Here is a 12,539-nt window from a genome sequence, read left to right as displayed (position 1 = left end):
GCCATCTACTGTTACAACTCTGTAACTCATGATTCTCCCCTTTGTGCACTGGGAACAATACTCCAGTAATTAGATACGAGGATGGTAAGACAATAATTTACCTTTTTAGTTTTCTGAATCAGCAGATATCATGCCAACATTGGTAATAAATTATTTCATCCAACTAATAATGCTTGGCTGCAAATGTTAATTCTGCAGTATAACATTCTGCACATGCGCAGTGTTCAACAGACCAGGTGTTGAAAGCCAGATACTTGATTAGCATATGTACAAGAGGGTTGATTTTTTTTACATTCATTCCTCAGTGCCCCTTGATTGCAGGTGAAGCCCTGCAAAATTTTAAATTTTCAGTCTTTCCATATGTTGAATTTTTTTTAAAAAACAACACTCTTGTGTCTTGTTCTTACACTAGCAATCAATTACAAAAGACAGCATCTTCATTCACTGCTTGCATGTGTATGCAAACCAAATGCTAATACCCAGGGGAAATGTGATAAAATAACATGAACGTATATTGCACCATCAGAATGCATGTGCCAACATGAAACTCCATGATCTCTTGATAGTACTGATATCCAGGAGTCCTTTTTTTAAAAAAATTATGATGTTAGAACTTTACAGAAGGTTTACATAATGCAAATTCCATAAACAAAATAAAGGAAATATGGATAACCCCAAGTATCTGTCAAAAAACCTGTTTTATTTCATAGCTATTGAACAAAATCTTTGCATAATGTTGATTTGATATGCAAATCATGTGGAAAGATTCATATATTGTACCAGTTGTAAAACAGAACTAGTATGGCTTTACTGGACAGAATTTTGGACTCCGATCCAGGAAATCCAGGTTCAAATGTCTATTTTGTCATTAAGCTGATTGGGGGACCTTGGACTGGTCACTCTTTTGAGTCAGTGGGCACCTTTGGACTTCTGACACAGGGTGGTGGATGCAACCACAAAATGGCTGCCACAGGAGGTGGAACCAGCCACAAAATGGCTGCCATAGCAGGCAGAGCCACCCACACAGGGGAAACCCAAATGCTGGGGAGAAGAGGGGTAGTTTACAAATACACTGGGGAAGAAGAGTGAGAGAATAAAACCAGCATTGTGATGGCTGCAACCACTGAAACAACATTATTTTAATCCACCCAGCAAGTTGACCCTCCAGTAACCAAACAAAAGCCTGCATGGCTTTTTTTGGAATAAAATACAAAGTAATATATGATCAGTGATATGCCAAAATTTAATTTAACATTTGGAAATTATTTTTCAATCAATATTAACATTGGGACTGTTATATTATTATTAGTTTTAATTTATAATAAGCTTTCACATATATGGCGTATAGTTGGAAGAGACTCAAAGTATCCTTATTTTTATTTAAGTGTATTTATTTAACTGTTCCTCGCATTCCCTTGTTGATGATGATGCAATTTTAACTGCGAAGCTTAAATTGTAAAATAGAAGTTGAGAAACAAAATAATTTTGGAACATGTTATATTCTTCTGTAATGTGCGATATATAACAGGGGTGGTCAAACTGGAATTTGGGAGGCACACATATTGTGTGTCTCTCAAAGCCCCCACCTCCCCATCGGCTGGCTTGGAGAAGGTATTTTCTCTTTAAATCACTTCTCCAAGCCAAGTCAACTGGCAGCTTGGAGAATGCATTTAAAGTTAAAAGTTGCTTTCTTTGCCCCTCCCCCATCTATTTCCTTCCTTCCTTCCTTCCTTCCTTCCTTCCTTCCTTCCTTCCTTCCTTCCTTCCTTCCTTCCTTCCTTCCTTCCTTCCTTGTGGCCCTCAAACAACTAATGTTCATGTCTTGCAGCTCTCAAACATCTGACTTTTATTCTATGTAGCTCTTGCCTTAAGCAAATTTGTCCACCCCTGATATATAATATGAATGTCCTTGATCAGAGTAAATATTCATATATAATTATTTCTTTTTCAATGCCCTGTTATCCCTTTTTTCTTGCATCCTTATTGACTCTCAAAAAGAAGTCTGGATGGCCAAGTGTCCCACCTGGCCCCACCCTAGGGTTGCCAATCCCCAGGTGGGGGCAGGGGATCCCCCGGTATGGAGGGCCCTCTCCTGCTTCAGGGTCATCAGAAAGCAGAGGGGGGATGTCTTCTGGGCACTCCATTATTCCCTATGAAAACAGATTCGCATAGAGTATAATAGGGAATTGATCTGCTAGTATCTGGGATTCTGGGGGGGGGGCTGTTTTTTTGAGATAGAGACACCAAATTTTCAACATAGCATACACTGCCTCTCCTCAAAACACCTACCAAATTTCAAAAGGATTGGACCAGGGGGGGTCCAATTCCATGAACCCCAAAATAAGGTGCCCCTTTCCATTATTTTCAGTGGAGAGAAGGCATTTAAAAGGTGTGCAGTCCCTTTAAATGTGATGGGCAGAACTCCCTTTGGAGTTCAATTATGCTTGTCACAACTTTGCTTCTGGCTTCACCTCCAATGTCTCCTGGCCCCACCCCCAAAGTCTCCAGGCTTCACCCCCAAAGTCCCCAGATATTTCTTCAATTAGACTTGGCAACCCTACCCCACCCTCTTTCTAAAAACACGTGGTGGACACCGGGAAATTCATCAGCAGGCATCTGGCACTCATGGGCACCACACTGGGGACTGCTGGCCTAACCTATCTCACAGGCTGTTGTGGGGATAAACTGAGGAAAGCCGAATGATGTTCTCCTTGAAGGAAGGAGAGGTTCAGAATTACCCAGCTTTGCCTTTTAGCCATAGGCGCAAACTACATAGGGGCTGGAGGGCTCGAGCACCCCCTGGAATTTCCCACCCAGGGCTCAGCCCCCGCCGGCAATCAGTACAGGACTTCAGGGCTCAGCAACCAAGCAACCAAAAAGTGATGAACTTCTTTGATGTTTTTTCCTCTAGGCTGAAAACGTCAGTGGTGTGGTGTGATTTCCTACACCTTCTTACAAATGGTAAGCTAACAGAGCAAGAATAGAATAGATAAACATCCCCCCCCCCACCACTATCTCTGGAGACAGGAAAAATAAGGGAAGGGAAGGGATGGGGACTGGGGAAAGGAAAGGTCTTTTGCTGCTAGATCCATGGAGGAGAAACAGATCTGGCCGGCCTAGGGGGTTGAAGGTAGGGTTGCCAAGTCCAATTCAAGAAATATCTGGGGACTTTGGGGGCGAAGCCAGGAGACTTTGGGGGTGGAGCCAGGAGACATTGGGGGTAGAGCCAGGACAAGCATAATTGAACTCCAAGGGAGTTCTGGCCCTCACATTTAAAGGGACAGCTCCCTCAAGGGGAGCTGATCACTGCCATCTGGAAAGCAGTTGTAAATCTAATTGATCTCCAGTGCCTCCCTAGAGGGAAATGGCATTGTACTTGTCTGAGGTCCTATCCCTTCTCAAACCCCACCCTCTCCAGGCCCCACCCCTAACCTGGAGTTGGCAACCCTATCTCCGTTCCTTTATCTGCAAGAACCTGGGTCTGGCAGATCCCACTCTGAAGCCCTAACTTGCATGTCCTCTGTATTGCTATGTTGCATACATATTGTACAAAGTTCAGAGTTAGTTAATGCAATAACACTGTATTGCTATATTGCATACATATTTCTATAGTAGATAGATCCAAATAGTTCAGCGTTAGTTAATGCAATAACACTGTATTGCTATATTGCATACATATTGCTATAGTAGATAGATCCAAATAGGCAGCTATGTTGGTCTGAAGTAGCAGAACAAAATAGGAGTCAATTGCACCTTTAAGGCCAACTTAAATAAAACTAAGCTGGTCTTAAAGGTGCAATTGACTCCTATTTTGTTATATTGCTATAGTATTAACTAACTCTGAACTTTGTACATTGCTCAGAAATTGAGCATCCAGAAACTGTTTTGTATTCTGCCCTGGGTCAGAGACCCATGAATTTATCAAAGAAAGTTATCTGTGATGCTATGGTTTGGTCAATTTCAGTACAATCGTACTTTATTAATGAGGCAGAAACAAGACACCTGTAAGTGAACGTCCAGGGAAACTTATAAAATGTTCCCCTAAAGCTTTTCTGTATTGCCTTTTACTGTCAAATTTGTGACCATTGGTTTGTCCTATGCACATGATATGTATATTTGCAGATCTTAAAGTGACTATTCTAAAAGAGAATTTCAAAAACAGGACTCTGAGATACCACTATAACCACTGGCAAACTCCCACCTTTTCCTGGGTTTGACCCAGTCCATGGGCATTATTGGGGGGGGGGGGAGGAACTTCTCTATAAATTCATAGGTAGTGATAATGGAGGGCCCCCCCCTGTGATGTCACTGGCTTCTCCCTATGATGTCACTGGATCAAATGCCTCTGGCTGGGCCCCAGCCCCCCCCCCCCAGAAAATTGAAAAGTCTACGCCCCTGCTTTTAGCTATTGCAACAAGGAGGATTTTTCAGTTCAGCATCCCTTTAGCCATGACCAAGCAGCTTTTGTGTTTGAGGTCTTAAAAAAAAATTATCTGTTTTTCTGTTCCAATCACCCCTCGGGATCTTCAAAGCACTGCAACAGCCAGGTCAAGAAATCACAGTTGGTGGATTTCTCAATCTTTGGAGCCTCGTCAATCACTGCTTATCTCTGCTGATAAAGCAAAGGACACACAGTACACACATCCCTTATCAAAACACTCACCTTGCCTCACCAAAGGTGAAGACATGAACAGCCCTGCTTGCCAGCAATCTGACCCATACCACAAAAACACATCTGGGAGATTTTTCTGGATTGAGAGAGCTGACAGGCCCAACTTCATTTTATGCAGAAAATCTGTGATAGGATCTCGCTGTTGTTTCATGTTGTCTTTAAAGCCAGGAGTGAACTGATTGGGAGCAGTGGCATTGGGAAGGGCTTATTCATCAGTGGATGCTTCATACAAATTTGTCTCCAAATTTTAGGGTTTCTTATCTTGGTTCTGAAGCTGTTAGGAGTTTTCAGTGTTCTGTTTTGTTGGAAAAAAACTGAAGTTTGTTCAGGTTGTTGAGCATGTACCATACATCACCACTTTATGCTCTTTCAGATGATACACATTTTTTTTTTTTCATTTTGGGCAGGAGCTCACAGGAGCAGAGCTCCAGAAGTTCTAAATTTTATTGTGCTCTTTCTCATGCCCCCCCCCCCAAACACTGGGCTCCATTGTTCAAACTCCCTGTGAGAATTTTGCTGAAGTCTAAGATATGACAATCTTTCTAATAAAGTCATTTCAAAAGTATGATGGGGGTAAGGTTTCATTATGACAATTATAATTCAAGAAGCATTTTAAGGTAGATGCTTAGCTGATATAATTTAGCACACCTTCTGGTGATGTCAGGGGTATGTGGCATATGCAAATGAGTTATGCTAATGAGCTGCATCACCTCTTTTTCTATGAAATGACCCCTGCATATGCACATTGATAAAACACTACCCACCCTCAAAAGGCAATCTCAGTGTGATTGCACTTAAGTTACAGTTATGTGGAACTGTGTCAATGCACATGAACAAAACACTGCAGGAAAAGAATTGGGATAAAAACACATTCAGTTGCACATTTTTTCATAGATAACATGCAGAAGGGATGCTTAGAGGAAAGTACTCAAGATTCAGTTCTGGAAACAAGATTCAGTTCTTGGAAATTTCCCTACTTAACTGGGATCTAAGGAGGAACTGAACACAGGGCAGAGCAACTCCATAGTATGCTAAAGCACAGAATGGTGGGAAGCCTCCTCATCCATATATTGTGCTTTCTGGACTGTTTTCACAAGCTAAGGCCCATGCACACATCTGCTGTTATCTCTGCATGCGGGGGTGGGGGGATGGTTTTATGTCTGCTTTAACGTAACAAACAAAAAAATGTTGGGAGATCCCATCGAATTTCTCGGGATCTGGGATTTGGGTCTCATGAGCATACATCCAGATGGTAGTGGAGGCATTAAGTTGCAAACATGGGTATTGCATGAAAATACACATTTAGAAAATGCAGTGTTTTCTGTTTTGTTTTTTTGCAGACATACAGTGCAATCCTAAACAGAATCACATCCTTCTGAGCAAATTGACATCAATGGAATTATAAGGTGGTAATTCTGTTTAGAACTCTGTTTGGAATTATAAAGTAGAATTATAAATTAGAATTATACAGAACTCTGTTTCGAACTGCAACCTTAAAGCTAGGGCTCTGTGCACTCTGCAATCATTATGCAAGAAAAGTCAAGGGCTTATCAAGGTGGGCGCTCACAACATAAAATGCTCCTCCTTTAAAAATAAAATCTAAAATCTCTCCCAAATGTTACAAGTCAAGACGGACCGCCTTGGATGCTCTTTCTGCAGGCTGAAATTGGCTGGAGGTGATCTAATTGGAAGTGTTGTCCCAAAATAAATCTTAGGTCTACAAATAAGCCCAGTTAGTTTTTAGTGTTTGAATTACCAGCCACACAAACACACACATCTCAAAATAATCACTTTCTAAAGCGCCTTTTGTAAATTCTCAAAAAATCCTGAGTAGTTTTCAAACATTTAATATGAGTGTTCAGAAAACCCACCTCCCCAACAATAGCATCCCCAGCTGAGCTTTCTATATCCTGGCCTGTATCCTTTCTGGACCGTGGCCTGTCATCCTCCTTTCCTGAACAACAAGACCATATATGTGCGAAGGGAGAAGTACAGGTCTGCCTCACTTGAAAAAGACTGTAGATTTATACCCCACCCTTCTCTCTGAATCAGAGCCTCAGAGTGGCTCACAATCTCCTCTACCTCCCCCCTCCCACAACAGACACCCTGTTAGGTGGGTGAGGATAAGAGAGCAAGTTGTCCTTTCAAGGACAACACTGTGAGAGCTATGGCTGACCCAAGGCCATTCCAGCAGCTGCAAGTGGAGGAGTGGGGAATCAAACCCACTTCTCCCATATAAGAGTCCATGCTCTTAACCACTACACCAAACTGGCTGGATACACCATCCTTGAGTAAGGTCTGATTCCAATTCATGCTTGTGAGTTAATCAATGGGAAATCCATTCCCAGGTGTAGCCAAATTGACATTGGGACTATGGTGCAAAGAAGGGAGTTTCAGTCTTTTTACTGTCTTCTTAATCCAAAATGGCCCTTCCTTCCAACATCAGTCCTTAGGGTCGCCATTTTCTTAATCAAAATTGGTGATCTGCTCCTTTCAGCCCCTGACCCCCAATTGCCACTTGGTAAGCCAGTTGGGAAAAAATAAGATAGAAAATTGCCAAGGTAACTTGTAAGTGACATGTTGTAAAGCATCTTAAAGTGGCATGACTGCACTTCCAAGTTTGCCCTCAAAACGATAGCATGTCATCAGCTCAGTGGTGCACCCAAGTCCCCACCCCGGGGCCAGATTAAACCCTGTGGAGGCCCCTAGGCAGTCAAAAGTGAGAGGGGGGGCTTGCAAATTATCTCAGAATTGGAGCACCCGCCCCACCACCTGCGGTCCCCACTGCAGCCTGCAGGCACCTTCTCAAAAGCCCCTTTGACAAAGCTGTGGGGGAGAGGCAGAGAGAAGCAAGTCAGGCAGAGAGCAGCTCAGTTGCTGGCTGTGTGTGCAGGCTGGGAGGACTGAAAGAAGGGGGAAACTGGGACGAGGGAAGCCAGACACTTGGCCAATAGTGCTATGGCTTCTCACAGTGCTGAGCAAATGTGCATTGTTTAAGGAGAGTTCCCCCCATGTATGTCTGACTGCAAGTTGGGTAGCAGTAGTTTTGGCCCTCAGTCACACCTGATTCCACTCCTCACTGCAGCCTTCTCCTATACGGCTTTTGTTTACCATTGTCCTGAGATTCACAGCATAACCTTTTTGGTAGTCTAGAAGGAGGAGCCCTTCCCTTTATAGTAAGAAGAAATCAGTATGATCCCACTCCAGATTCGGTCCATCAAGGAGAACTGGTAGAGGGTGACTGGCTGTTGTAGGTGGACATGATCCTCATTTCAACCCAGATCTTGACAAATCAGGTTGCAGGGGAATGAAACTGCATCCAAATCAGGGGTTGTATTATGAGTCTTCCATTTCAGAATATCAGTGTTTTCATTAGGTCAGCTGGCTGTCCTTTGGCAGCTCCACTTTTCTCCCAACTTCTAGCATTTCTCTCTGGCTGCTGTTCCGCTTGCATCTTGGCTTGACTTCAGCCTCAGTCTATAATTCTTTCCAAACTCCCCTGCATAAAATAACCATGTACATGAACCAAAACAGGAGTCTCATATATGCACTTAATAACTCTTACGTGTGATATAAGTGGAAATTCCAAGCCATAATCCCCAGAGCTCTGGCATGGTTCTCATTTGTTGGGGCATTCCTCTTGTGAGTTCTCAAACCTCCCTTTCCTCTCTAAACCTATCCCACTGCAATAATCTTAACTTGGACTTGCTTTCCTTTCCCCAGTCTACTGCATTTTTTTTTTTTGCATAATCTGCACTTTTGAGCTACAGACACTTGGCCAATAGTGCTATGGCTTCCAGCTATATGCACAGCAGTACTGTATGGTTTAGCTTTTCCCAGATAGAATATCTGCCAGAAATAGGGTTATTTTAATGCTTCCCCTCAAACAAATAAGCTTGCTGCATAAGAAAAGGCAGCATGTCACAAACAGGATTCTGAGATGCCTTCTCCCTGATAGATTAGTTTACTGTGTGCAGGGAGTTTTTTGTTATTATTATGAAATAAAGGGACATTCAAATAAGCAGTTGCCCTCATTCCATTCTGAAGTGGTGGAGCCCCTTAGACCTCTGTCTCCTTAAACTGGTTGAAATACAGCATATTCTTACATTCAGCAACTCTGGTAAGTAAAGCTATCTACACCATTGCCCCAGGGAGATCACAAAATGTGGTCATGCAAATGGTTTATTTTGACTGCTTTTGCATGTGAGAGTGTGTGTGCTCACTTTAATTTAGTCAAAGTGTAGCTGCCAGGGAACAATAAAGGCAAAAAAGATTAAGAGAAAATGAAGACTGTATTCAGGGGAACTGCACTGCTGTATTTTTATTTATTTATTTATTTGGAATGGGGAAAATCTCCCAGCTTCACCCTCCAATTGCCTAGATATTTCCTGAGGTGGACCTGGCAACCCTACTCCCTTGGCCTGTTGGACTGGCAGAAGGTCACAAAGCTTAAGGTTAACAAGCCTAACAACAGGGCATAGAAGCCAGGAGTTTCCTCTTTCTGATTGTGGAAGCTGCCTGTAGCCACCATGGCTGGTAGCCATTGATAGAACTGTCCTCCATTAACTTACTTAGTCCCTTTTTAAAGCCATCTATACTTGTGACAAAAATACTACATCCTTTTGGCAGTTAATTCCACATTTTAATCACGTACTGAGTATAGAAGTACTTCCTTTTGTCCATCATGGCAGCTCACCATGGGTTTGACTGTCTCCCAGATAAAGCAGTCTACAATTCTAGGCTGTGTTCAGCTTCCTGGATCACAGGTTTGGCTAACTGTGAGCTAAATGAGCCTATCTCCAGTCTGAATGCCATGTTAACAGTAAACTTGCCATGTTGTCAGGAAGGGGCTACAGTGACAGAATGCATACCTTTGTATGTCAATCCCCAGCAATTTAAAAGAGATAGTGGGTCACCATTAGAGTTTTTTTCCTGTTTAAAATCCTGGAGAGCCACTTCCAGTCAGAGTATAAACAGTCCTGATTTCAGATATGCTGATCTGATAAGAGGCAGCTTCAGGGAAATCCTTGCAGTCCGCAGTGGGAGGGTGATGTAATACAGACCTACCTTGCAGAGTGATTGCAAATGGAAGGGAGGAGACTTTTGGGTCCCCATTAGCCTGGATAGCTCAGGATAGCCTGATCGCATGAGATCTCAGCAGCCAAGCTCCCCTCCATTGGCAGTCTTAAACTGGTTGAAATACAGCAAACACATGCCAGGGATGCTCTGGGGATAGCCAGTTTGGTGTAGTGGTTAAGTGCGGGGACTCTTATCTGGGAGAACCGGGTTTGATTCCCCACTCCTCCGCATGCACCTGCTGGAATGGCCTTGGGTTAACCATAGCTCTGGCAGAGGTTTTCCTTGAAAGGGCAGCTGCTGTGAGAGCCCTCTCAGCCCCACCCACCTCACAGGGTATCTGTTGTGGGGGGAGAAGATATAGGAGATTGTAAGCTGCTCTGAGTCTCTGATTCAGAGAGAAGGGCGGGGTATAAATCTGCAGTTCTTCTTCTTCTTCTAGGCTGATGCTGCACTGAGCAGGGGGTTGGACTAGGTGGCCTGAATGGCCCCTTCCAGCTTTGTGATTCTACAATTATATGATTCTAAGCAGAATTGGCCCTGGCCAGTATTAGGATGAGAGACCTCCAAGGAATACCACAGTAATGATGCAGAGGTAAGCCAGGCAATGGCAAACCACCTCTTGAAAACCCTGTGGGGTAAATCAGCTGTGACTTAATGGCAAAAAATGTGGAAAAGGTGAAATATAAATAAAGTAAGCAAATAAATAAGACTGATAATGCATACAGAAATTTTCAAAATGCTGAACCACTATGTAAGCATCAAATGTCTTATATGCTCCCTGAGAAGGTTGCCAAAAACCAGAGCATACACACTGGCAGGGCATTTTTTTTTTTTGGGGGGGGGAGCCCAGCAGGAACTCATTTGTATATTACGTCACACACCCTCCGACATCACCCTTGTTTCACACAGGGGTTTTTTTGTAGAAAAAGCCCAGCAAGAAGGAACTCGTTTGCAAATCAGGCATCCCTGATGCCAAGCCAGCCAGAACTGTGATCTTGTGCATTCCTGCTCAAAAAAAGCACACTGGCCACCAACAGAATGCAAACTTATCTAGTGCTACCAGGGACAGGGAGATCTCCTCCACTGGCTATAAAATGGATTCCACGTGTTCCTAACTGTCCCTGAAGAGGGTGATGTGTAGCTAGCTATAGCAGCATCAGGATAACTTTTTAAGCTCAACATATGTTTAAAGAACATGCAGACACAGGCAAAATTAGTTTCTAGGTCAGGGTGGCTGCTGATGGAGATTTAAGGGAACAGCTCTCCCAATCACTAAATAAATGCCAGTTTTAGACGGTTGGTGTTTCCCCTTGCTTAAATCTTAGAGAGAGAAAATGCAGAGTTTCACCTTTGAGTGCAGACTTCTAAACAATCTTTAAGTACTTGGAGGGCTGTCATATAGAGGATGGTGCAGAGTTGTTTTCTGAAGGTCAGGCGAGAACCATCAGGTAGGTTGAAATTAAATCAAGAGAGTTTTCAACTAAACATTAGGGAGACCTTACTGATAGTGTGGTTCCTCAGTGGAACAGGCTTCCTTGGGAGATGGTAGGCTCTCCTTCTTTGGAGCTTTTTATACAGAGGCTAGATGGCCTTCTGACAGCAATGCTGATTCTGTGAATTTTTGGCAGGAGGGGCTGCATCAATGCTTTGTTCTTGTGGCCCTTTCTTACATACCCAGGGAAATGCTATTTGTCACTTTGGTGTTAGGCAGCAATTTTTCTCCAGGACAGTTTTGCCTGGGATCCTGGACTTACTCTTTCTTTCTTTCTTTCTTTCTTTCTTTCTTTCTTTCTTTCTTTCTTTCTTTCTTTCTTTCTTTCTTTCTTTCTTTCTTTCTTTCTTTCTTGATTCAATGATACTGGAGATCCCTTCCAATGCTATGATTCTATTGATTTGTAGAATGCTGGAATGATTTGACTGTGAGCATATTCTGTTTTTGTTCATTACGGTGCATTATGTCACTTTTCCTGAATCAGTTGACATAGGTGACTCAAGCCAATAAGAGAACACATAGTGAAGAGGACAACACCACTAGCTAGCCAATTCGCTATAGCTACATAAAAGCATGAGTGAGGGTAAACAAAGTGTTGGATTCTGTGGTTATATATGCAGAAGGTGCTTTGTCAGAGAGGATCTTTCTTGTCAGAGAGGATCTTTCCAGAGCAACCCCTCTGTGGCACACCTCTAACAACTCTTGGGATTGTGAGAACCCCATGGGGGAAAAGCAAACAGGCATGGCAGGGGAGCTTCAGTAAGAAAGGAAAATCAGGAAAAATTCTCCAGTGACTGATTGGTGTGAACATGAACCTAAGACAGAATGTATAGATGGCTCCTCCTCCAGAATTTCTCTTTATGGTGGTTGTTGTGCATATTGTTAAAATGACACGTGCTTGTCAGTTACTCCTTCCCATCTTGCTTGTTGTCATTATTATTAATATTAAATATTAATTTCAATAAATATGTACCACATTACAGTAAATATTAATATGAATTGAGATTAGTAATTTCTCAGGCATCTAAGAACCTAGTATGATTAAAACCAACAGGTTCTGTCCACAAGCTTATTAATTAGACATAAGAAAGTATAAGATAAGAGAAAGGGGAGAGAAATGGTGCTCCAGCAGTGCAATCCTTAAACAGATCCAAGAGGGCAGTCGTGTTGGTCTGAAGCAGCTGAACAAAGCAGGAGTCAAGTTTCACCTTTAAGACCAACCAAGTTTTATTGAGAACGTAAGCTTTCGTGTGCTCTCTAAGCCCACTTCATCAGACGAGGGGATCAGGGATAAAT

Source organism: Heteronotia binoei, chromosome 11 (assembly GCF_032191835.1).
Source record: "Heteronotia binoei isolate CCM8104 ecotype False Entrance Well chromosome 11, APGP_CSIRO_Hbin_v1, whole genome shotgun sequence".
Lineage (NCBI taxonomy): Eukaryota > Metazoa > Chordata > Lepidosauria > Squamata > Gekkonidae > Heteronotia > Heteronotia binoei.
Note: the sequence above shows the minus strand (reverse complement) of the source record.